This window comes from Macrobrachium rosenbergii, chromosome 11, assembly GCF_040412425.1.
Source record: "Macrobrachium rosenbergii isolate ZJJX-2024 chromosome 11, ASM4041242v1, whole genome shotgun sequence".
Lineage (NCBI taxonomy): Eukaryota > Metazoa > Arthropoda > Malacostraca > Decapoda > Palaemonidae > Macrobrachium > Macrobrachium rosenbergii.
This window is the reverse complement of record NC_089751.1, coordinates 18,594,635-18,622,134: the sequence shown is the minus strand read 5'-3', so window position 1 is coordinate 18,622,134 and position 27,500 is coordinate 18,594,635. Positions and strand designations below refer to the sequence as shown.

The window sequence follows — 27,500 nt, the reverse complement described above, 5'->3', positions numbered from 1 at the left end:
ACCTTTAGTGAGAGTACGAGGGTCCAAGCATGAGAGTCTCGGGCGTAGATTGATGCATTAGGCTACGCTTCCTCATACCCCTTTCATTGTACCTCCGTTTATATTCTCTTTCTTGCATCTTAACTTCCACCCTCTCCTTGCAATTGTTTCATAGTGTAGCTGCGAGGTTTTCCTATTGTCTTATTTTCCCTTTCAGCGCTGAATGACCTCACAGGTCCCACCGCTCGGCCTTTGGCCTAAATTCGGACCTGCTCGGCCTTTGGCCTAAATTCTCTATTTCATTCCTTACAGTATACCACCGCGTCCAATTCAGCAGGGAAAGATTACTCAAAATTCAGGTTCTTTTTCTTCTCCCGTAATGCGATGAAACTGATTTGTGAAAAGTTTGCAAGAAAAAGGAACAAGTGTATGTGGGATACAAGAACACAAAGAAAGCTTTTGACAGAACTGATAGAGAGGAAATGTGGAAGATTTTGAGGGTAAGTTTCTGGGAACAATAAAATTTTATGATGGAAATGACGCATGTGTTAGTACCATATTTTTTTTTTACTATCATTCTCCATATAATTACTGTCATTGACATCATTATAAATTCTGAGGATACTGCATATTATTGTTTTTATCATGTTATCTTATGTATCTCGGTTGTGTGTATTGTATTTGTATATACCTGAGCTGAAATAAAGGATATTATTATTATTATTATTATTATTATTATTATTATTATTATTATTATTATTATTATAAATGTGTTTGGAGCAAAAAGCGGTTGAAATTATGTTATTAATATCCTTCTAGATGGAATGATGTGCCAGGCCAGATAAAGGACAATAAATGTTGATGTAAAAGTGTCGAATGAGAAGATGTCTCCTGAATGACGTACAAAATAGCTGAAGTTCACATGCGGTACAGCACTCACTAAATATAGTGAAAACTAATACTAAGAAGACGGAACACCTAATGCTAGCATGGGCGATGAGAGAGAGGAAGCAGTATTTTCTTCAAAGTATTTGGCAGTAAACATTATGGATGATGGTAATATGAAGACAAAAGAATATGATTAAATTTGGAGCGTCCAAGAAGGCCAAGACTGGAAATTAGCAGGGGTTGTTGAACTGATAAAATGAGGTTTTTGTTGAAGTCAATAAAAGAAATAAGGTGGAAGTTATGGAAGTTATTTTTTATAACAACTTCCTGATAAAGAAAATATTTACATCAGTGTCCATATCAACTTGATATATGTATCGTCTAAAGCAAAGACCCTGGTTCGAAACATAGCCTGGCCAGAAGCACTTATCTCTCATAATTCCCTTTGGGTGTAATTTATTCCAAAAGTTTAGTTAATTCAGTATTGAACGATATATATATATATATATATATATATATATATATATATATATATATATATATATATATATATATATATATATATGTATGTATGTATGTATGTATGTATGTATGTATGTATGTATGTATGTATGTATGTATGTGTCTCTGTGTGTGTGTGTGAAGAAGTACCAGCAACAATGTTTCTCTAGATGCAGATCCTGAAACATCTGGGTAACGTCCTCAGCATCGTATGATTCATATTCAAGCAATATGTGCTCATCTGTCGACCTGCCTTTACTTACTATTGCACTCGGCCTTATGAAAGTGAAAAAATATAGTTCACTGGTCCTGGTGAGCTACTTGAACTTTACAGTAGCAATCTCTGCATTCCATAATTTCTAATTATGGCTTCATAAATATATAGGCCTCTGCACTGCATATTGCAAAGCTTAAACTGCACTGTCCATTCAGGTAGTTCTTTGGTTAGCTTATCCTCTTGAATAAACTATTCTTTGTTTAACTTTGGAGAGATCTAGATGAAACATATTCAGTACTGCAATACATACCTTCTTATCTAGTAATGAGGGATTTCTCGTTTGGATATGAAGAAAATATTTTATTATACCTAATTAAAACTTACGTTCAAATAAAGGAGCGAATTTAACTAAAGGACTGTTTGTTTTGCTTATAAGTGTAAATTAAGTATCCTTTGGTTAGCAGTTATCCTTTGGAAATTCAGATTATTTTCAGGACATCCTTTGAAGATAAAGAAATCCTTAAAATACTAGATATTTTGTTAACCCTATATAAAGTGCATCCTATTGGCCGAGGAAAAACTCCCGAGTCTTGGCATGTGCAATGACAATAACATTATGGGTAATCTATTTTGGTTTGTATATATATAAGTAGCTCAGGAATCCAGTTGGGTAATTTTCACATTTAATTCTTTTAATGACGAAAAACCTGAAGTACAAGACGGCAAAAGAAAATTATTCAAAAAATCACTCTTGATATGGAAACAATGAAGGCTTCGTGTAATAAACTTGCTACTATTACAAACACCATTACTAGCGTTATTAATACCGAGTTTACTTGGTTTTCCAAATATCTTCATTAATATTTTAGACATATTTCATTCATGACTAGAGAAAACTAGATAATACTGACCAACCAATAGTTAACGAATATTAAACCAGCCCACAACCATGCACAATGCTGGCAAGGACGTTTTTTTTCTTCCCTCTTTTTATCCTGCATAAACCCGATGCTTCCTTCCTTTCTTCTTTCCTCTTCGAGATTCTATTGCCAAAAAACCTCATAAATGCTCTTTTTCTATTAGCTTTCTAGAGTGTTACGAGGTCTCCAATCCTTAATTTTCTGCGGGTACTCAGAGAAAGAAAGTGGGGGGAGGGGGTAGGGGGTGGGAAGAGGAGGGGTTTGATGAGGAGAAGGAGAGGGAGGAGATTGACTTTTAGAGCGGGAGTGCACCAACTTTTCCTCTCCTTCTTCCAGCTCCCACTCGACAGTCCAGTTTCTTTATTTTTATTCCCCCTTGAATGAAGTAATAAACGTAAGAATAACCGAAGTGCCCCAATTTTTGGCCTCAATAATGGAGCAGGAAATGCCGGGTTCCTCTTTTTATCTTGTGACCTTTACTTTCTGCATTCAACTTTAACCGTGGAAGTCAGCAGCCGTGCCTGTGCAGACAACAAAAATCAAAAAATTCTTTTCTGAAATTTTATGAAACAAACTGTAGAAAATCGAAGTTGTATTTATTAATACAGGAGGCGAGAACTGGAATTACTGTCTCTGAAAAGAAAAGTCATTTTATATGATTCAAATTATAAATATGAGGCAAAAATGAAACACGACATATCTCATGATATACAGTAGCTCATTACTGAGCTCTATCATTTTCACATCCACCCTTTGCTTGCTTTTTTTTTTGTGCCTTTTCACTGGCATAATCATAGGTCTTTATTTTTGTCTATCCTGCTATTAACGCAAGGTTTAATAAACAAACACCAACACTCAACAGACACACATAAGGAAACATGCATGGAAGCAAAAATGTATCGGAAGTGACCCACAACCGCAAAATTACATACATATATTTTCTGAGATATTATACCTCCACCTTTCAAGGGTTAAAATATGAGGAATATAAACTATCCGCCATGTAAGCGACCTAATATTTGTTTATTTATAAAGAAAACAGGTGAACTGTGTCATGACTCTACAAATGTTGTTTCGGCTAACGTTCAATAAACAATATATAAGTTCGAGGAGAGAGAGAGAGAGAGAGAGAGAGAGAGAGAGAGAGAGAGAGTAGGTAAAGTATTCAAAAGAGTCATGTAAGTAAGTTTTATACAATCAACAGCGACATGACGCTGAGATGTAATTTTTCCTCATTGAAAAGTGAGATTTTTCAAAAATAATGTGTACTTAAAATATAGATAAAGTTAATTACGTGAATGACAATAAAACCACGCTAGGTTCAGTGATCCTTCATTATGACTATTGTGATGAGATTATGTATCATGAATTTACATAGTCGTAATTGGATTATGGATGCGTATTCCACATAACCGGTAATACTTAACTGACCGACATCGATGGCGTTTCGGTCGCATTAATGAAAATTCCATTAGCCAGTAGGGAGGTAAAAGTAATACGATTTTTTAAACAGCAATTAAAAATTAATTACTTTCATTTAAATTATTCTTTTTCAAAATATATATCACCTTTATGCCAGCAAGGTTGTGGTTAGATAATGTTTGAACCCGTACGTTTTGTCTGTGACTATTAAGGTGTTGAATAAGTATAAAAAAAAAAAAAAACAAAGGAAGGAATTTTCATAAGGTCATTGTTATTATTATTCAGGAGACGAACCCTATTCATATGGAACAAGCCCGCAGGCGCCATTGGCTTCAAACTCAAACTTCCAAAGAATATGCTGTTCATTAGAAAGACGCAAGAGAAGGTAAAAGGAACACAGAAAGAAGAGATCTCACTTATTGAAAACGATAAAATAAATTCACAAATTAATGAACAGATAAAAATGCATGTAAGCTGTTAAAATGTAAGGAGAACTGTATTAGTGTAGTAATGGAAACTCGATGTTCGACCACTTTCAAATAAGTAACTTTCGGCAGATATCAAAAGTTTTTGGTGGTTAGCCGAATTTAAGTAATACTGGTTAAGTCCTGTGGGTTTAGAGAACTAAGTCGTATTCCTCGACGATTTCAATAACTTGCCAAATCTGAAGAATATAAAAAAGAAAAGAAACAAGTCAGCCTCAGAGTTTCCACTAAAAAATGTAAGGGCTCTGCGGGTCCCTTCTGTTATTAATTATGTACGTCTTCATATGGGATTAAATTTGTTAATTTACAAAGCCAACATCAAAATGTCTTACTGATTCCACCTTTGAAATATAAAATTATCCATAGAACACAGCTACTACCTTTGCCATGCCCTATGTAGTACTTGCAAATGTGGCCGAAAGCCACACATATATTAAAAGTTACCAACCTTCCAAGCAGTCGCCTTTCATCTCCACATATGGACATTTTACCTCGTGTAAAAATGCCTTGCCATTTGCGAAATATTTTGACCCTTGTGTACACAACTGGTATTTCAGCACTGAACTTTTATTTTCATGAATATCCAGTTCGATGGTTCATTGAGATAAAATTACGATACTTCGAACCTTGGGATAGCAAGATTTCGAAAAAAATGCTTTCCATAATGTAAAGAAGAAACAATGTAAGGAAAAACATTCTACGTTGGTGAAGCAATGCATTACTACCCCGAAAAAATTCTTGCATTTTGGCAGTTTACTTATATTGTTGTCTTTTTATAAAATACTTTGTTAATTTATTTTCTTTTTTTAATAATTGACCTCTTCTTTCTGTATTTTCTGTTACCTTCTGTTACTTCTTTCAAATGAACACCATAATTTCAAGTCAATGGCCCCGGTGGGAATGTCCCATATGAATAGGGTTCATGTTCTGAATAATAATAATAATAATAATAATAATAATAATAATAATAATAATAATAATAATAATAATAATAATAATAATAATAATAATAATAATAATATATAAAGCAAAAGAAATTTCATTTACCAAGAGGTAGAAAAATGTGTTCAGTAATTGCTTTAAAAAAATCATTTGTTTCGGCGATGGTCTTATTGTAAACAGATATATAAAGAGGAAACAAAATCGGTTTCCTTGAGGAAAAATGTAGCATTACGAATGTAGTTCAGGACGTCGCAAATAATTTTTTCTTTATTTGTGTTTGTCCTTTTAGTTTATTTAATATTCGCTAAGTACTTTTCCATATTTTCTAGGAAGCAATTTAAAAGGAAACTTCATAATGCAAAAGACTAGTGGAAATATATAATATACGAAAAAGAGTTTTTTTTATGAATATAAGCAGGCCCCACTAGCAACCTGACGGTCATAGATATAATCCAATCAAGTGGGTTGCAATGTATGACATTTTTTAAATGAAAATGTAAATGAAATACAAAACATGAAACAATTTCAATTCAAAGTTCTCTGTACTTTTTAATATATCAGTAAAATCATTTCTGTAGGCAAAGGTAAAAGTCCTGTACATTTTCAGCATCAAAATATCATTCGTTCGCAATAACAAATCTCACTCTAAATGTAATAGCAATAGACTCGTATTGGTACGATATTATATTTTCCATTATCATTAATCTGAAATTTGCCATTTTAGTAAATTCACAGATCGTTACGTTCTATTTAAAGAGCAGCTCATTAAACTATAATACTAGAGGTTGACTGTCGATTATTTTACAGAAGATCACCGAAGTCTACTCTGCTATTTAATCCCTTCTGAGAAAAATTTGAAAAAGAACAAAGATTCTTTTGATATATTTCAAAATGTTTATTTACAAGATATTTTCATTTGTTTCTATATAGATGGCTGAAATGTGTTTGGTGAAGTATTATTAAAATCACTGAATCCAAAAAATTTTAAGTATACTATTATAGTACTACTACTACTGCTGCTGCATTTATTATCATATTTAGAAAAATTTTCACTACAATAATGATGACTGTTGTTGTTGATAGTATATGATTAATTATGGATTAAAATAGTTCAGGTCTTGAGAAAAGTTAAATTTCACCAGTTCAGATACTGATGTTTTTTGTGTCAGAGTTAGCTTCTACTTTACCGGTTTCGAACCACAAAAAATAAGGGATACCTAGTGGTTCTCAACCTTTTTTAGCCCACGCACCCTTTCACCATATGTTAGAATGTCATTCCCCACCTCCCCCTCTCCAAAATTGTCTGCCCCAAATGGTGTATTCCAAACAATATGCAGCAAAATACTAACACAAACACACAAGCTAGCGAAGAGAAAGCCCAGTAGTGCAGACCGATGCACACTGCGTTTTGTGTGGTCCTAGAGCCAGATTGAGTCTGCCAATCTGTGGTCACAATTCTTGCCCTGAAACTCTGAAATTTCCCCCCTAGCCCCCTGGTTGAGAACCACTGGGATACTCTATGCTAAAAATATTATGGATCGTGTGTTCTTTACTTCAAGGTGACCTACGTGACGAAAGTTTTTGTTTATTGTTAAATCGAACAAGAGGATACTTTTCAGTTATATTCTTATGTTTTGGTAATATTTATCAACTTACAGTAAAAAATAATAAATTTCCAAATCCTTTAGAAAAACAACAGAGAAAACACAATGGAAAAAGACAAATAACAAAACAGCACCAAAAGAAGCATCGACACACACACACACACACACACACACACACACACACACACACATATATATATATATATATATATATATATATATATATATATATATATATATATATATATATATATATGTATGTGTGTGTGTGTGTGTGTGTGTGTGTGTATATAATATATATGCATATATACATATATATACATATATATATGTATATATATATATATATATATATATATATATATATATATATATATATATATATATATATATATAATATATATATATAATATATATATATATATATATATATATATATATATATATATATATAGAGAGAGAGAGAGAGAGAGAGAGAGAGAGAGAGAGAGAGAGAGAGAGAGAGAGAGAGAAGCATGGAATCGTAATAACACTGAAGAACACAATAGATTAAAGACTGAAAAATACTGATTGCTCCTGTTATAACAAAGAACAACAGAAAAAGATTAAAAAAACGGGATATACAGATTTCTGGAACTCGAAAAGGTAAAAGGGTTTAGGAATAAACGAGCAAAAGAGCAGACAGCAAAATTACGAAGTTTTGTTAGAGCTCTCACAAAATGAAACCTAAAATTAGAGGTAATTTCAGCCAGCCATGACGACCACGAAATCGTCTGTAATTGGTGAACTGCGATAAGTCAATAATGGTTATTTTTCGTTACCCTACCGATAATTTCTAGTATTTTTTTTTTATTTTCCAATTATTCGCTTTTAATAATTAACAAAATGCAAGGCGAACATGAACAGCTATTCCTTGTTGCGAGTCATACCTTTACTGAAATTTGACAGCACTTATAATCAAATGAATTTACTAATGATATTCTTTTAAGAAAACTTTGCCAAGCCAAGAAAATAAACGTAATATAAGCCTGCTGATATCAATATTATAAACAAAATCCATCGATACTGGTCAAACAAAACATAAGACATGGCGTTTAAAACGTCATCTCAGTACATATAAGGAAAGTTATGAGAAATACTTAATTTTCTGGATATAATATAAAGCCTTTAAAAGTCGCGAGAAAAAATCATTAACGGCAAGGTAATAAGGAGAATTTTCAAGTATCCCGAAGAGTGATGTATAGCGTTACTTCTAAAAAGTGATTCATAAAATCGGAGAACGGTGCGAGGATGATGTATGAGTGAACTATTGGTTACAGATCAGTTCCAGATATCAACTAACTACTAACAATTTCACGTTACATTTATAGGAAACGAATAGCTGCAAGTAAACGTCGTAAATATGCTCTGTGCGCCATTAGGTAAGATAAATCTAGTCATTCTAAAAGAACCATCAACAATCCTGCAGCCGGTCGATTGAGTACTGTGCATGAGATTCAAAACTTAATTTATGATACTTAATTTAAAGTTTATATTAAAAACATTATAGGTAACCGAGCAAAATAAATAAAATCAATTTGAAAAAAATTGGCTCAAGTCAAGAGTTATGGTTGAAGGTACCTGTAATATTGAAAAATAGCTTAAGCATACCATTTTTACACATTTATCTTAAATAATAAATGACGTAAGAATGGAATGGTGGTTTGCAGATGATGATGCAGACTAGGATTGCAAAGAGATTCTTCAGAAACTAGTACAGGAATATGACTGTTTTGGAAAACCAGAGTTTAAAGTAAATTTGGAAAGCAAAAATGCTTTGAGGTTAAATTGAAACAGGAAAATTATATAATGAGTCTTTATATAGTTGTAGGAAAATGAAAATGGTTAATTCATATAATTGTTTTGAAGTAAAATATATGATGGCAGCAGGAAATAACAGGTGAGTTGCAGAATAGTGAAGTAGGGTGTGGGCAAATCACTGAGAAATTACCTATGTTATTTGTGGAGCACAACGTGGGACTGCATGAACGGGTTGCTGACCCAACTCTGCTTCATGAAACTGTACTGTGTACGTTGATTCTGAATTTTAAAATAAAAACAACTAGTTAAAGGGGACTGCGTGTATTGTTGTACTGTAGAAGATGTGGGAAGAACTGACAGGCTGAGAAATGTGGAAATATGTAGGAGATTTGGTATAAAGTACATGTAGGTAAGAAGCTGTTTCAGTGTAATCTGAGAGGGTGTAGTGTATAATTCAGAAGTGTTACAGGGAAGAAGGATAGGAAAAATTAGAATAAGTTAGACAGATAGCAAATGAGTTGCTTGTAGGAAACTCCTGAATATCTAGGAAGCCCGGGAATGCTTGCAAGATACAGGTGAGTGACTCAGTGAGTGTCAGCTGTGTTCTGATCGTGCTCTTGAAACCTTTTGTGCAAGTGTGTGTGAAACGATTAAAGTTATTTTGGTGCAGCCAAGATCATTCACTAATGAGTTCTTAATGCATGAGTGCCACTTTTTTTTCTGGACGCAGAGCAAGCCCAGTAGAGAGATCTTTCTCTACATTCACTAGTTCAGCATTCTGGCATTTTTAAACCTTTAGTATCAAAATGAGTGGTGTATCATTTCCTGTCTCTGCAATGATACAATGGTGAAATGATTTAATGCAAATGCATTGCTACCATCGCTGATTATTGCGTAACTTTCGCAAAGTGTGTAAAGCAACTTCATTTCTTTCTTTTTTTAGTTGGGGAAATATTACACCTCAGCTGCCAGTCCGTGAATATATTGTAGCTCACAGATAAGCATTTAAATTACCCTGACTAAAGTAATTGCTGAAAATAAATCTAGTATGAAAGGGAAACAGTAGGCATTTACGAAGTAAATGCAGTGTAGATTAAACGCGCTTATTTCCTGATAAGTACGAAAAATGCCAATATCATATTCAGAAAAACATTAATAATTCTGAGTTACTGAACTCTTCAAAAAACTTATAGTTACCGTTGGTTAAGAGTTTTGTTAACTTGATAATATTGGCTGGCCAAATAAGATATTTCGTTTATTTATCGAGTAATTATTTTTTTGTTATTTCCTTACATGCAAGTTTCTATTGACGTAGATTGTCCTGAAATTAACGTTATTCAGTGAGTTATAAAATATTTTTATCGGTTAATTTTTTTCCCCTATGTATAAAAGGTTTTGACTTCGGGACTACCAAAACAGTCCTATACTGAATAACTTGTCAGATTACAAATCGAATTAATCGTCATCTAAAGTCAGATGTCACTTACATCCTTTCATATGCAAATGAGAAGAAACTACTTTGATGACATTTTTGGTTTTAAATATCAAAAGACCTAAGGATGAAACTTGTGATGAAGTGCTGAAAGTAAAACATCAGAAACTATAATCTTTTCACTGCACAAATGACCAGAAAGAAGTGATGTGACCCACAATTAAAACGATCTTTCACAAACCGTGAACCTCCGCAGGGGTTGAGCTATTAACCCCAAAAATATCCGTTTAACATGAAATTTTCATTACTGTATCACGGTAAAATCTAATCATGGGTTCCATGAGATTCAAAATAATTTACTTTTCAAAACATCACTCTTCTCCAGAAGTGATATTTCTACTTACTTATGGAAAGTCATGAGACCGTACTATAAACTGCTTACGCAAGGCCTAATACCACTCATGAGGTCCTATGTCCTGGTAAGATTTTCGTAAAAACTCACACAGGCCTCATTACCACTCACGAGGCCCTATCTTTTGGTAAGATTTTTGTAAAACTCACATAAGGTTTACTACTACGCGATTCCCTATCTTTTGGTAAGATTATCGCTAAAACTCACACAGGATTTATCACCATTCAAGAGGCCCTATTTCTTGGTAAGCATTTTTTTTAAGCTAATACGGGGCTTTAGAGATAATCTAGCTAACAAATGTACAAACAAACTACCTCAGACAAGAACATAAAATCTTTGTAGAAGGTAATAAAAACTGTTGGTTCTAGTGGTAATTGCTTCAAATAAAGTAAACTTGTTCCTTGAAGTACCTTGTGCATGTAGGTTTGATATCAATAGGCTTTAAAAATGGTTCTCCTTAATGGAAAAAAAGTACAGTAAAGATTGAAAAAGTACCGACATTAACAATTTGTATACAGTTATTCACAATATGAAATAAACACTACATATACAAAGATTAACCTGACACAGCCTACCGCAGTTCCCTACAGCCCATTTGATTCTCATTGAAAAATGGAGGGGCCGTTATTGTATACGATTGGCTCTGTGCATTTTAAAGGAAATTTGATGGCTACCTCCAAATTCATATCTGTGGATTCGTTTTTGCTAATTCATATAAACAAATGGTGGATAGAGAGGGTTTTCTTTAAAACTGTGTGAATGCAAATGTTGGCTGTGGTCATAAATTAGATGAAAAAAAAATTACGTATATAAGGAGTGCGATATTAATATTTAAAAATCTTAAAACTATTAAAGCTCAACATTTGATTCCTTTCATTGATATGACTCTTATTTGTTCTTATTGCTCTTGTACATCATTATCTCCGTAACTCTAATGGCGACATTTCTCATCTACAGTAATCAAAACTTGAATCAGTGATTAAACCAACGTTTCGCACCAAGAACAATTTTGCCAAATTAATCAACAGCCATAATTCTCGAACAAACCTCTATTTTTAAGCTGTCAACCACCATTTATAGAGCATAATATCAACATGACTAATCCCCAACCGGATCGATCCACCATCATGAGCTGGCTCATAAAGATGCCATGCTCTTTGGGAGGGAACGAGGAAGAGCCTAAAAAACATTCTCCTTATTCTTTGTTCATCGTGCCAAAATTCCATTAAAATATTTTTTTTCTTTGATTTTTCATTTGAATTTCCCATCAAATGTCACAAAAATGAGTTGTTGGCCGTGCTTTCAGAAATTGGGTTTCGCTTTTTTCTTCTTAGTTTTCTGTAAAAGAAAACTATTGAGATGGCTATTTGTCTGTCCATCCGCAGTTTTTCTGTCCGTCCTCGGAACTTAATGACTACTGAGGCTAGAGGGCTGCAAATTGGTATGCTGATCATCTACCCTTAAATCATCAAACATATCAAATTGCAGCCCTCTAGCCTCAGTAGTTTTTATTTTATTTCAGGTTAAATTTAGCTATGATCGTGCGTTTGACAACAGTATAGGACATGTCACCAACGGGCTGTGGCTGAAAGTTTCATGGGCCGCGGCTCATACAGCATTATACCGAGGCCATCGAAAGTTAAATCAATTTTCCGTGGCCTTGATTTTACGCTGTACAGAAATCTCGATTGCGCAGAAGAAACTTCGGCTTATTTTTTACCTGTTTATAATATTTCAGGGGCCACTGTATTATCACATTATAATATCAGATCATTATTTACTATGAGTATTCTTGTGAATAAGCAAGCAAAGCGTACACTGATTGTTTCTTTAGCCAAATTAACAGTTATGAATTTTGCATTTTTTAAAGTCGTTAAATCACCATTGTGGATTATAATCAGAATAATTCAAAAGTACCATTCTATTCTGTATACAGAATAATAATACAAGTTAGGAAAAGAATAACTAAGAGGTTAATTATAGTATATTCATAATGTCACTGGCATTAATTATAATTTTGACAAGATAGTCAAACTCAGATTTAAAAATGCCATTCAGGGAAACAATTCCAACTGGAGGTCATATCCCTACGTGTTTGTATAATGAGAGAGACATTTAATGTTTAATGGAATAACGACAAAGTACTTGCAGTCCATTTGGGTCCATAATGAGTCGGAAAACGGGTAGGTTACATTGACATGCAGGTATTTTGTATCGCATAAACGCAAAACATTCGCAATAAAGACTAATAAAGTAGGATGCCAGAAATAGACAAGCATAAAATGAAATGTATAATGACGATGACGTCCTCATTACAATCTGCAACAGAATTGCAACGTCAGCAGCAGAACAGGTAATGAAGCCTAACGAAAATTGCTCTCTGGAGCTCTAATTATCTCAGAAACTTTCATTAACAACCCACTCGTTATTTAGGGCACTGTAAGTCGTCCCTGCGAAACAGAACTACATAGTCGTTCCTTGGTGCATTACCAACAAAATTAATAATGCAGATCTTATTAAAAATACAAAAGAATAATAATTAACAACATTTCTTTATTTCTGTGAAATGGTTCCCTCGAAAATAAAAAGCAAAGAATAGATCGACAAACCGAATCGTTAGGTGCACCATTGAGTGCTAGAAAAAAAATTATTTTTCTGAATATTGTCATACATGACACTGTGTCGAATCAAAATACAGATATAATAAATTACATTTAAGAAAGAAACAACTCAACATCCTGGAAGATTCATGTAAAAATGCATGGTTAGGAATGCAAAATATATTTCATTTTTAGCTTTAAGAATTCCCAGTTTTGTATAAATTATTTTTTCGATATTTTCTTTCTGCCAAAATGTTCGGTATTTTCTGTATTTTTTGTAGGTGGTTTAATGACTATCGGTGACAATGCAGTTTTTATGTCGTATATTGTAATTAGCGCAATGTTTCTGTCATAATATGTTATACAGTACTATAGCAAATATGCTGGAATATATTTTTTCAGTAATATCAATCAAGATATTACGCTACAATAATGGTGTTAAGGAAACGCATGATGAGAGATTTAAACAGAATTATCAAAAAAAAAAAAAAAAAATAGAACGGTACATATCTTCAGTCTATATATAACCATTTTAGAAAACGAATGGCTCAAAAAATATCAGCACAGCTGGGGGGAAACGGCAAAAATTTTTGAGAAGAGAACCTTCAGACTTAAAAAGGTCATGAAAATGTAGCTTTTTTAAATATCACACAGCAAGAAAAATGGTAAATATAATGGAAAATTACAACAATCTCTGTTTCTAAAACTGGATGAGTAATGTTTATGAAAATGTATATATATATATATATATATATATATATATATATATATATATATATATATATATATATATATATATATATATATATATATATATATATATATATATATATATATATACATAAATACATACATATATAAATATACATATACAGTATATACATATATAAATATATGTATATATATATACATACATAGATACTTACATACATTCATATACACACACACATATATATATACACATATATATATATATATATATATATATATATATATATATATATATATATATATATATATATATATATATATATAAATGACAAGACGTCAAGCGTTACTTTTTCTTCGTACATTTAGGAAACTCATTAATTTTTTAGAAAGTATGGTCACCCCAAATTTTGTGACCTCATAAAAAAAAAAAAAAAAAAATATATATATATATATATATATATATATATATATATATATATATATATATATAGGAAACTTGAATTTACAGATTGCCTACTCATTAATTTTGTAGAATGTATGGTCACCCCAAATTTTGTGACCTCGCCAAAAAAAAAAAAAAAAAAAAATATATATATATATATATATATATATATATATATATATATATATATATATATATATATATATATATATATTATATAATCATAACCAGTTTGGTGGAATAATCTATGGGCTAGGGTGAACTCCCTGCCAAATGTCACGAAGATCTGATGAAAAAGAGTTAGTTGAGGTAATCAAAAAACAATCGGAAACATGACTTCATAATGATTGCAGTATATTTTTTTTAAATCCTCCTCATTATCTGTCCAACATCTCGTCGAAAGTTGTGAGCTATGAAAAACTTTAATGATTTAAAGTAGTTGAAGAAAGAAAACTTTTGACATTGATTCATGAAATATCTAGCCAATTCCACAGGAAAAACCGACTCCGAAAATATAATGACATCGGAATTCTCTCTCTCTCTCTCTCTCTCTCTCTCTCTCTCTCTCTCTCTCTCTCTCTCTCTCTCTCTCTCTCTCTGTGGGTAGAATTCTCATCCGCTAAATATGCACTTTCCATAAATCGACATCATTTTATCCAACAATTATAATGACGAAGCTCATTAATGTATTTCCTGAAGAAACCTATAATGTGTATTTCTTGCATTAATAATACAAAGAGAATGAAGTATTTTTTCTAACACTACCCAGTACCAACACAATTAAAAAGAGACAAGAAAACAAAGACACTGAGGATTCTTAACTGCTTCCGATTAGGGACCAAATGATTTCGAACATCTAATGGATATTACATGGATCATCGGGCAGGTGTCAGTCAGGTTTACGTCTCGAGAATAAATGTTTTAGAGAGATCGAGTAACTTTTGATTATTTTCCTCTGTCGGTTTCGTCGTTCATCTCTGTTATAAAACGGTTTTTTCTTTTTAGATAGTATTGGCAGTAAATTTTCTATCTGGTTAACGGTTCCCCAAGGGGCATTTATGGTTTTCATATCGGCAATGCTGTTTCTTAGTGATGATATTTCTACATTGGCCGAAAGAAGTATATTTTTTAACCATCTTTCAGTTTTATATAACCAACTTTCTTCACTCCATAATTCTAGTAATTTCTCTCTCCAAATATTTCTCTTGGGTAATCTTTCCCACCGAGGTATCATATATTTTCATTTTTTTTTACTTGTCTCCCTTCTATAGGAATCACATCCATAAGATATAATGAAAGATATGATAGATTTCATAGGAACAATTAAAATGCTCTAATCGCTCTACAGGAAAATTAAATTTATCCAGGTTCTGTATGTTTCAAAAATGTCTAAATGAATAAATTATCATAATAACTATTATATAATAACTTGCAAAAAGCAATTAGTATTGCTTTTTGTGTTCATGGGGTTATGAAATCAGAATCACATGATCATTCTTAGGGAGAAAAAATCATGGAAAATATAAACGAATCGAAGACTGGAAATAATCAGAATAATCAGAGTTAGAACATGAAACTACCACAGAGAAGAACATATATTGTTCCTAATTAGAGACGCAAGATTTTGATCAGCTAATGGATATTATACAGATTAGCCGTCGTACGCCAGTCATGTTTAACACTGAATGAACGTGCCTCCTGGAGCAACATTCGTGATACATCATCATTTAGTTGTCTCCTCTACCTACTTCTAATCTTTTCATGTTGGCCGTTTTCCATATTCCCATTCTGCTCTTGCGGCTGGAATTCATTAGTTCTTTAATCCAACACCATTCATGATGATAATGAGTTGGTAATTATCGAATGTGGTTGGTATTTTTAGAGCTACTTTTGTTTAAAGATTAGTAATGTCCTGCGGGCTGTTATTCTAGAATCCTTTCGACAGTAATGATTAGTATTGGGATACACATTGTACTTTTTGCCAAGGGAAGATAATTTTATCTTATAATTATCATACTTTTTGTTTTAGTCTCCTTATGACTTACAATATTAATGGTTTTCCTAAGGTATAGCATTCAAAACTGTTATATACAAAAAGTCTGTTATATAAAACTGTTTTATAAAACTGAAAGATGGTTAGAAAATTTTACTGATTGGGCCAATGTAGAAATGTTATAGATAATTTTATTAAATTTATAAATTATAACTTCAAAGAATGTCAAAGGCGAAAATGCAATTCCATTATAAATTAGAGTTTTGTAAAGTATTCTCAAGAAAAAAGGATCAGTTGCATTGTCTACTAAAAAAAAAAATATAATTTGATTATGCATAACGCTGCAAATTCAGATTGCAGACCTAAAGATCATAAGAAAATTTTGTTTGACATCCATACTTTATTGGAATAGCAACCTCACACTGAAATACTAAATGAGACTAAGCTGATTAACATCTCTGCAAGGGAAAAGATACACGCACACACACACATATATATAAGCATGTGTGTGAGTACATATATATATATATATATATATATATATATATATATATATATATATATATATATATATATATATATATATATATATATATATATATATATATATATATATATATATATATATATATATATATAAATAAGAAAAAGGTAACGAAAGAATACATAAGTATGCAATTCCAGACACCAGACAATCATGAACCTGCAATTCATTAGTATCCATGCTTTTATTTTACTTTTACACGTGAGGCTAAAGGCTGAACTTCCTTAAAAGGTCATTATCCGGCATTCTCGTCCTAATTCTTGGTCTTAATGCATGCGTAAAGTTTTTGGTTGGTTTACTTCACCGTTTTATTACTGTGCTCCTTGAGCCAATCTTATACTAAATTCCTATTCTCCCAATATATGTATATATGTGTATATATATATATATATATATATATATATATATATATATATATATATATATATATATATATATATATATATATATATATATATACTGTATATATATATATATATATATATATATATATATATATATATGTATATATATATATATATATATATATATATATATATATATATATATATATATATATATATATATATATATATATATATATATATATATATATATATATATATATATATATATATATGATAACTGGTTACATATTATAAGTACAAAAATTTTTCTCCAGTTTGTTGTCTACATTTCATGATTTAAGTAATTATGCCGCGTCTTATACTTTCTGCGAAGATGAAAATAACTGGAAAACTGACGTTAATTAATGAGGCTGGATTTGATAATTCAATTTCTTTTTACATTTACTGACTTTTATCAAAATCATCACGAGAGTTTAGCATGGCAAGGATGCCCATTACTTTAATTTTTATTGTTGCGTTATCCTCTTTATACTTATATAAATTTTACCTGGTGAATTAAGTAAGTTCTAGTAGACATAGGCTCGGCGGTTTTTCTTTATCTCAATAACCATATTCTGAAGTGCCAATTTCATTTATAGTGAAATAAGGAAATCGATACAAACTTCCAAAATCATACACATTTTCCAATGATAATTTTTTGCTCTGTTCGTTTTTGTAAGACATGAGGTAAATGTCACATCAGAATAAGAAAGCTTTTTTTATGAAGTCTGATACGTGCAAGCTATTCTTAACCGGGTGTAAGTTAAATTTATCCAACACCAAAATTTACAGCACCCAGGACTGGACCAAATGTTCGTTACCGAAACCGCAAAATCTTGAATATTGGGAAGCTTAGAAATCTCATCTTTTTCGAAGCAACAAAAACAGCCTTTCTTGGGTTTACTCCATCCCCTTTAAGATGATAAGTAAACAATTTTACAAACAGTTCTCTTCTCATTTTGAATAAATAACTAGAGAAATCTGTCAAAACATCTGAGGAAAATATCATTGGAAGATGTCATGTCATTAAAAATAGCAACTTAAAGAAAGTCCTATCTATAATATTTCAGAAGAAACCTAATCTCCTATTTGAAAGTATCTCATTTCTCTGAGCTGTGAGATCTGAATATCCCCTCTTATGTTGACTTGCACTTCGAAATTTTTGGAGGTCTGAATTGCAAAGGATCTCATGCAATTTCCATCATATGTTGACTTGGCAAATGGTTTAAAGACGTTGGGCAGTCACTCTCAAACTAAGGATCGTAAAATCTAGATGATGGTTTCAATATTACTTCAAAAATGTTGAAGAATATATGAAAGATAACTTGCAGACGACTGTTGAATAATAGATATCATTATGTCTTTGAAGAAGTATATATCTTTTGCTGTCTTCTACATTACCTTATTCAGTTCAGTGAAACAAAGGACTGTGAATAAAAAATGACTCTTGTTCCTTAGAAGAAAATGAGGTTTTTTTCCTTTACTTTTATTTTACTTCTTATACATGCACACATAATAGAACTAACGCTTGCTAAAACTTTTGAAATTTACTTTAGCGCAAAGAAGACACTAGAACAATTTGGTCATGTCTCTACAAGGCTCCCACTATAAGTCTATTTTTAGTTTGTCTAATGCGACAAAAGGTCTTAAGTCTAGCCTAAACACATAAAAAAAATGAAAGAAAAATATAAATAGAGTTTCTGGTGCATACGGAGAAGTAGAGTTCTGGAACCAAACTTTCAAAAGTCACGCGAATGTACTTGATCACGGTCACCCATTTGGCTTAATTAGGCCTTGCGTGTGGCACTGACCTCAGTCATGGTCCTCCTGACGAGAGGTGTTACCTCTGGTCTTATAACTTCTTCGTAACTTCGTGCCTCAGAATTATTAGCCTCCCTGCTTCATAACATTTTACTACAGATGGCTAACATCAGTTGGATGGTCAAAAAAGTAAATAAGAATATTTTGGCTTCGAAAATATATCAGGAAGTGATGATAGTTGGGCTGTGAAATTATGTGGTATTTTATATGTTCTTTATGCTTGTTGAAACAGCAGTGCCGTAACTTAAAGTATAGTGCTTAGAGTAAAATTATGATGGCTTTGCATTTTGACATTATTTTGTAATTTCATGTATCGTGATGATAAGGTCTTGTAGTGATACAGGATTTCTACAAAGAAATAAAACTTTCTGAGTATCATCAGATATCAATATCATCTGGGAATGGATCCCCGTTTTTCAGGAATATGCTGAAAAAGTATATTCTTTTTACACAAAGCATTTTACAATCCTAACAGAACACTTACAAATCCAACATTGTGGAGTACACAGAGACACAGACTTTCGGCAGATACAGAGACGCAAAGATCACAAAGCTGAAGACACATTTGTTTGCATGTCCGTTTGACCATAAAGCAGTTTTATAAAAAGTGCATGTAATTGAGATTCCTTCAATGAATCACGATATAGGACGCATATATTTATTACGAGATGCTATTTAACTTCTGTTGGTAATCGATAATTATTCTGAATATCAATGCTATAAAATTCAAAACTATTTCTTGACAAGTTAAAGTATACCTTAGTTTTACCAGACCACTGAGCTGATTAACAGCTCTCCTAGGCCTGGCCCGAAGGATTAGACTTATTTTACGAGGCTAAGAACCAATTGGTTACTTAGCAACGGGACCTACAGCTTATTGTGGAATCCGAACCACATTATAGCGAGAAATGAATTTCTATCACCAGAAATAAATTCCTCTAACTCTTCATCAGCCGGCCGGGGGAATTGAACTCCGGCCCATCGAGTGACAGTCTGAAGCTCAACCGACTCAGCCAACGAAGGGCTTTATTTCTTGACAGCTTCACTGTTTCTGTAATATACTAAAATTAATCAATCGTCCATACACGCAAGGACACAAACACACACCCAAAGACTCTCACACACGCACACTCACACATACGTGATATATATATATATATATATATATATATATATATATATATATATATATATATATATATATATATATATATATATATATATATATATATATATATATATATCTTGTAATACGTAATTCTATTTTACTTTATTACTTCATTCATTTTAAATGTAACATATATTCCATTATAGATTGCCCGATGACGGAGGAATGTAAATCTTCGAAACTAGTCGCAAGTAATAAAAACGTTCTTCATTCAAGCCCTAGTTTAAATATTGATCATTCGTCTTTGATTTCCACGGAACTCTTCTATTACTGATATATATATATATATATATATATATATATATATATATATATATATATATATATATATATATATATATATATATATGTGTGTGTGTGTGTGTGTGTGTGTGTGTGTGTGTGTGTGTGTGTGTGTGATCTCGCGTACGTATATTTAGTATGAGTGCGATAACAAGGAGGTAGAGAGAGAGAGAGAGAGAGAGAGAGAGAGAGAATTAACTTACTTATATCTATCTCTATTTAACAAAACTCGATTACATAAGACTAGTTTTGGAACAAAAAGTTTCATTATAGGCTTCTGTTCTTACCCTGGACATGAAACTCTCAACCTTTGCAATTTGTAAAGTACATTGCGTGAGGTGACCCCTTCCAAAATTCGGTACGTGACAGATCTTTTTTCCGAGAAAGAAGTGGTTCGTGACCATGGATATATGTAGCCAATTCTTCAACCCTTTTATGATACTTCGGTGTATGGAAGCCGAGTGTATATCTCTGTATAGCATACAATTTGATCACAAGAAATATCCTACTGGTTCTCGGCTATATCGAAACGGACTTTCATTTGTAGCCTACGTTATCTGGAATATCTGACAATATAAAGCACCGTCCTTTTTTATTAACAATGATATAAAATTTAATATCTTTGTTCAATAGAAAAAACAATAGGATAGTGTGATTATCATCTAGTAGGTATAATATTTAATTATTCGTAAGAATTTACATTTATGGATATAAATCTTACTATCTAGTAAGAATGAATTTAAAGATTAAATACTAAGCTCCATAGATCAATATTTTTCTTGACAATAAGTGTTCACTAAATAAAGCAATATATACTTAATTAAAATATCGACAGTGTTTTACAAAGCTACGTTATCTACAAAGAGACGTGCTGTATTATACGTTGCATTAATTTTAGTTTTAATAAAGTTTGATTAATGAATATGTGGTAGGTCACAGAGATAATGCAATTTGTCGTTTATTACAACTTTCATGAAGGCTTTAACGTATCTCTTTTTTAGTAATTTGCAGATGTGGATTCGTTTTTAAATACCACGAATACCATTGCGTGACTGTTTTGAATACTAATATCGTCATCATCGCCGTCTCAATAGGCCTTGCTCATTTTTTTAACAAATTATTTTAATAAATCTTAACAAACCCAACATACATTCTTCCTGTAAAACGTTTTGGTAACAGGTCGAATAACCTTTTTAACAAACAATTTTCTTTTTTTATTGTTAATGTAATTGCATCTGACACTGCTCTCTTTCTTAATATCCAACTCTTCGAATACTTCCTCCTTTGTTCTGCTTTTTTTTTGTCCTATTCCAACGTAATTAGTCTTGTCTTATCTATTTCGAGTTGTTCTATGTTATTTAATATTTATTTTCAGAGTATTAATATGCTTTCTCATGGATTCTTTGGTTTAAAACAATTGTCTGATCCTGTATCCTCTTCACCCAGTTAAAGTATATTTACTTTGCATTCGTACATAATCGTGCTATTCGAACTTACCTGTGGGCTGGGAATTTTTATGCGCAGTGCAGGGTGTCCCAAACCGAGGAGTGTCTGAAAAATAGGAAGTGTTTCTATATTATAATTCTATCACCCTAATTCTTTAAAATATCTAAACTGCAAATAGCACAAGAGCTAATATTCATTATCCTGGTATTAGTGTTACACTTCCCTTATGCTGCTAACTTTAACATGAGAAGAAGTAGCTAAAAAAATTATTATCTTTGAAATGATTTATTTCATGAAATTCTTTGAATGACGTTGCTCTGAGGACCGCGAACTTATAAAATTATTTCTACTCTTTAACCTTACTTCTGGGCTAAAGCCTTACAGTATGTGCTTCCAGCCTCCATTCATTTGTACAACAACTCAAGTATTCAAGATACAACAACTTCCAAGTCTGACAAAATCTAAGGATTTTGCCTTATTTTTGTCCTTTTTTTGGGGGGGTGGTTAATATGTATCTTATTTTCTAGTACAGGGAAACACTTTCTTCGATGTCTTGGCCAGATTTTTCTTGTAATAGTTGTAGATATAACTGCTTACCACACGCGCAAGAACAAGTGGCATTTTATTATCATTAATGTAAGCCACATATCACAGAGTGATTCATTTTTATTTTCACGTTTAATTCAAACTTATGCCTTTTGCTTGTAATCCTTTAGCGTGGCAAACAAAAATATATATATATATATATATATATATATATATATATATATATATATATATATATATATATATATATATATATATATACAATCATGAAGCTGCGAATGTCGTTTAATATCCAATTCACGCTACTTCGGGAATATCCCATATGGGGATCGTTTAGTATCCAATTCACGCTACTTCGGGAATATCCCCAATGGGAATCGTTTAATATCCAATTCACGCTACTTAGGGAATATCCCCAATGGAGATATTTTAATATCCAGTTCACGCTACTTCGGGAATATCCCCAATGGGGATCGTTTAATATCCAGTTCACGCTACTTCAGGAACATCCGCGATGGGGTCGTTTAATATCCAGTTCACGCGTAAATTGGATATTAAATGACATTTGTAGCTTCATGATTGTATATAAATCACGGTGTGATATAAACTTCATATATATATATAAATATATATATATATATATATATATATATATATATATATATATATATATATATATATATATATATATATATATAATATATATATATATATATATATATATATATATACGTACTCTTTATTCTTACCAGCTATATAACAACAATATCTGAGACTTAAGTCCTCTTAAAATTGTTTATCTATGAGGATGAATAAGGGGTAAATGTACGTAAATATTTCAAGATGAAAAGACTTTACACTTTTGTGCAGTGAATGTCTGGAAGTTTTAATGAGCCAATGGTTCTCAAAATCGAAGTTGTTAATAATTATTTGAAGAGAAAGCAGCCTATAGTCGATGGAGTGGTATTTCAAGAAATCTTAAAATTTGGATTATGGACGAGATGCTAATCTGCAGGAGGGAAGGACATGAAGAGTTTGAGTAAATATAAAGAGTAAACGTAAAGATGAATTAAGAAATAAAAAAAACTGATAGGTGCTAGGGGTTGACTCGATTACAAGATGTTGCTCAGGAGTAGGAAAATTCGATTGAGTGGCTGGGTAGGTTCTGAAATAACCGGTGAGAGAAATAGTTTTCTTTATGAATTCAGGAATTATTAGGGGAGGCAAAATTTATTTTTAAGATTAGTTTTTGACATGCAGGGAAGAGGGTAAGTGGATCAAGTGTGGGAAGATTGTTAATAAGGGAAAAACGTATGATATAAATAAAGAAAATATTCAGTGAATATAATATATAAATAATTCTTTATGAGCAACTTACAGTTTTTCTGATATAAGGCAAAACAGTTGTGAGAATATTTATGTGAGCGAAGGACGTTTTGGTTTAAAGGCGGTTCTGAGGCAAGAATAACTCTCCCTTTGGAAGTTTATTTCCTCTTTTCAGTGCAAAAAGGAAGGACAAGAGATGTAGGTGTAAAAGTTTGGAAAGAGGAAAGTACATATCCTGACACTTCAAATACAAAAGCTTTTAATTGCTCTCAGTAATTCATCTGACGCTTACATTCTCCCCACCTTCTATATCATCGCTTTTCAATTCGATCGTAGTCTCTTTCTATGTTCATGTTTTTGCATACAACTTTCTCCCTTTCTTTCAAATTTTTCACAAAACTATTTCATAACAAACACTTGATGCACATGTAATCTTCCCTTTCTGTACCAACACTGTTCTTCCTACATAAACCCCTTTGTCATCAGTTTTACCGTTTTAATCAAAACCTCACCATACATCCTCCCCTGGTACACTAAGTAATTTTATGCCCCTGTAATTCTTATGCTCCCCTCTATCACCATTACCTGTATACAGCAGAACAATTACTTCCCACATCCATTTTTTTTCAAGACCTTTCCTTCCTCCTACCACCATATGTCAGCTTCTCGTTTACTTTCCTATCAGCTCTGACCGTCTTTCATTCTTCAGATTCGTATCTGCTGTCCTAACGTCCTCAACAATTATTTTTGAAAGCATTGTTATTAACCTTATGTGAACATTTCTAAGCATACAGGCACACAGACAATTATATATATATATATATATATATATATATATATATATATATATATATATATATATATATATATATATATATATATATATATATATATATATATATATATATATATATATATATATATATATATATGCATATTTTGTGTGTGTGTGGTTATGTCCAAATACTACTGGATTGTCTTTATATTTTGTCCTTCACATAAATGAAAAATAATTAAACGGAAGAACAATAGAGAGACTTCACTTTCATTAAAGACTTTTCACCTTCCAGCAATGTCAGTATCAAAATGTAATGGCCGCATTTTACTTTGACGTAGAACTTTCTATTAATTCATGTTATAGATCATCCTTTGTCTGCCTGCGTGTTTCTTTGACTTTCTTTAATACGATGTCATTTTCCCTCTTACCCAGATAAAATCATTCATCGAATAGAGATCAAATTACCTCTCGTCTTTTGTGAAGAATTGGAAATGATCTAAAATATCACCAAAGCAAATTTTTATTCCACAATCAGTCTCTTATCGTTTACTAAGGCTGCTATAAAAATATATGTTTATATATTTGTTTTGTGTCTAACATATCCAGTTTCCTTAGAACCTTTGATGCAGCAGTTTCACAAATCATATTTTTATTCATTAGAAAGAAAGACACAACCAATTGTGGCGAAAAATTTGTGTTCATTTTGGTCTACTTTTAGATGTCAGTTAGCTGTTTGTCTGACTATTTAGTTATGGTTGTATAGTTCAAGATATAATTACCATATTGAAAATACTTTCACTTGAAAAGCAGTTCAATTACGGCCGCAGAAACTACGACCTGTATGAGAATTTTAATATCAATCCTATTATTGTAAGGAAATAGACTGACGCACGTTTTATCGAAGTTCTCACCCTCACGACAACGCTCCCACTACGAAATTTGAACTGAAATTGGCATAGGTATTTATGAATTATTCATTGCTGAGTCGCTTTACAAAATCATTTCCAGGAAACCATGACAACAACTGGGAAGAAGTTCAATATATGAAACCCAATTAAGTATTTTTACCGATGCTAAACACATGCCAATCATACTGGTAGCCTGAAGGCTATTATATTACTCATGCAATACGTGGAAGCTCCTTTCAACTAGTTCTCCGGGCTCTCTCTCTCTCTCTCTCTCTCTCTCTCTCTCTCTCTCTCTCTCTCTCTCTCTCTCTCTCTCTGTGTGTGTGTGTGTGAACGAAAAAAAGACCTTACTCTTTGTTTCATATTTTTATCCAATAATCATCTTCCTCTTACTTCAGGCAAAGTCATCTTTCCTGTTTTATCATACTTGCCAGAAAATCATCTCTCCCTCTCTCTCCAAATGAAATAAAAGACCTGACCCTTTGCATCCTGCTTATCCAATAATCATATTCATCTCTCTCTCTCTCTCTCTCTCTCTCTCTCTCTCTCTCTCTCTCTCTCTCTCTCTCTTCTCTCTCAAAGTCATCTTACCCATTTTGATCACACATGCCAAGAAATCATTTCCCTCTCTCTCTCTCTCTCTCTCTCTCTCTCTCTCTCTCTCTCTCTCTCTCTCTCTCTCTCTCTCTCTCTCTCTCTCTCCATAAATCATCTTTATAACCCACATGCTAAACAGAACCCTCATTTTCCCTCGAGAAAAATGGAAGCTGACCAAATTACGTAATCAGAGAAGAGGACTGAGTGATGTGATTGCTGAAAGGGTTCACCGGAATTTCTAGGCTTTCGGGGAGAGATTTACAAGCAGGCGAAACTTCCATTGAAAATATTCAACTGTGTTCTGAAAAAATGCTTATAATTTGAAAGACAACTTTACTGTAAGTTATCTTAGAAATGAGCAAGAAAGATCTATTACATAAAATCCGGTAATGAAAAAAAAAAAATTGTAGTAGTTTCACTTTAATGTCGGATAAATGGCGAAAATTTAACCAAACGTTAACGTCTAAATGGACTGATATTTTAATTAAATTAATGAAAACTGCCCCAGTTACACGAAAACCGTTGAATCATGTATAGAGTAAGGTATGAGCTCTAGTCCGTTTCCTACAAAATGGACAAGATCTATTGACAGCAAAGGAATTGATGAATAGGTTGATAACGACTCCAGATTTTTAGCTTACATTAACAGACATCTGCAAATGTTTTATTAAAACTCCGTGTTCCGATAGGTAGGATAATAATAATGATACTGGTAAAGCAGGAATACTTATGTATTTTGTAAAAATTCCATCTCACATTAAATTTCTGTAAGTAAGGTATTTCTTACTGCAACGTAATCCAAAGTTTAATGTTGCAAGCTTTATCAATTCAACACCACCCCCACCCCGTAGAACTCAGGAAACTATATGCTAACTGTCTTCCATAGAGGAGATAGCTAGATGCAAGAACACAGTCATAATTGATACGATCGATTTCTACACATTACACTCCAGAGAGAACCTGGACGCTATAAAGGGGATAAAGAAAGATATCTGAAACTTGTTGTCAGATGTCATTACTGTTGAATCAGAGGTAAAATTATAAATAAAAAGGTTATTTGGAACGGTTGGGAGTAGGGGAACATTCACTGTGTAAGGACTTTACACTGCATGACTGAGAAATACGATACACCTCATTACGGGATGTGTAATGCACCCTTCTTATCCCCAAAAGGTGTACAAAAGGTTCCTGAGGAAAGGTGAAATAGCACTTGTAAAGTTTGTGAATTATGTTTAAAAATGCAGAATGCACTGGCCCCACTGAAAATGTGTGCCCTAGACTATTAGTGTCCCAAAGATTTTGGAACTGAGTACACAAGAAAAATGAATCTCATTCTTATACTTAATTTCA

At 32.3% G+C, this 27,500-nt stretch overlaps 1 protein-coding gene across 3 annotated transcripts in view; it reads right to left on the bottom strand.

Annotated features, from left to right (window-relative positions):
* LOC136843215 (uncharacterized) overlaps window positions 1-27,500 on the bottom strand; it is a 221,726-nt gene that overhangs the window by 158,381 nt on the left and 35,845 nt on the right. For all 3 annotated transcript variants that reach the window (XM_067111298.1, XM_067111299.1, XM_067111300.1), the window contains exon 2: window positions 22,047-22,100. The gene's annotated coding sequence lies outside the window, so the exon portion shown is untranslated. The remainder of the gene's footprint in view (window positions 1-22,046; window positions 22,101-27,500) is intronic.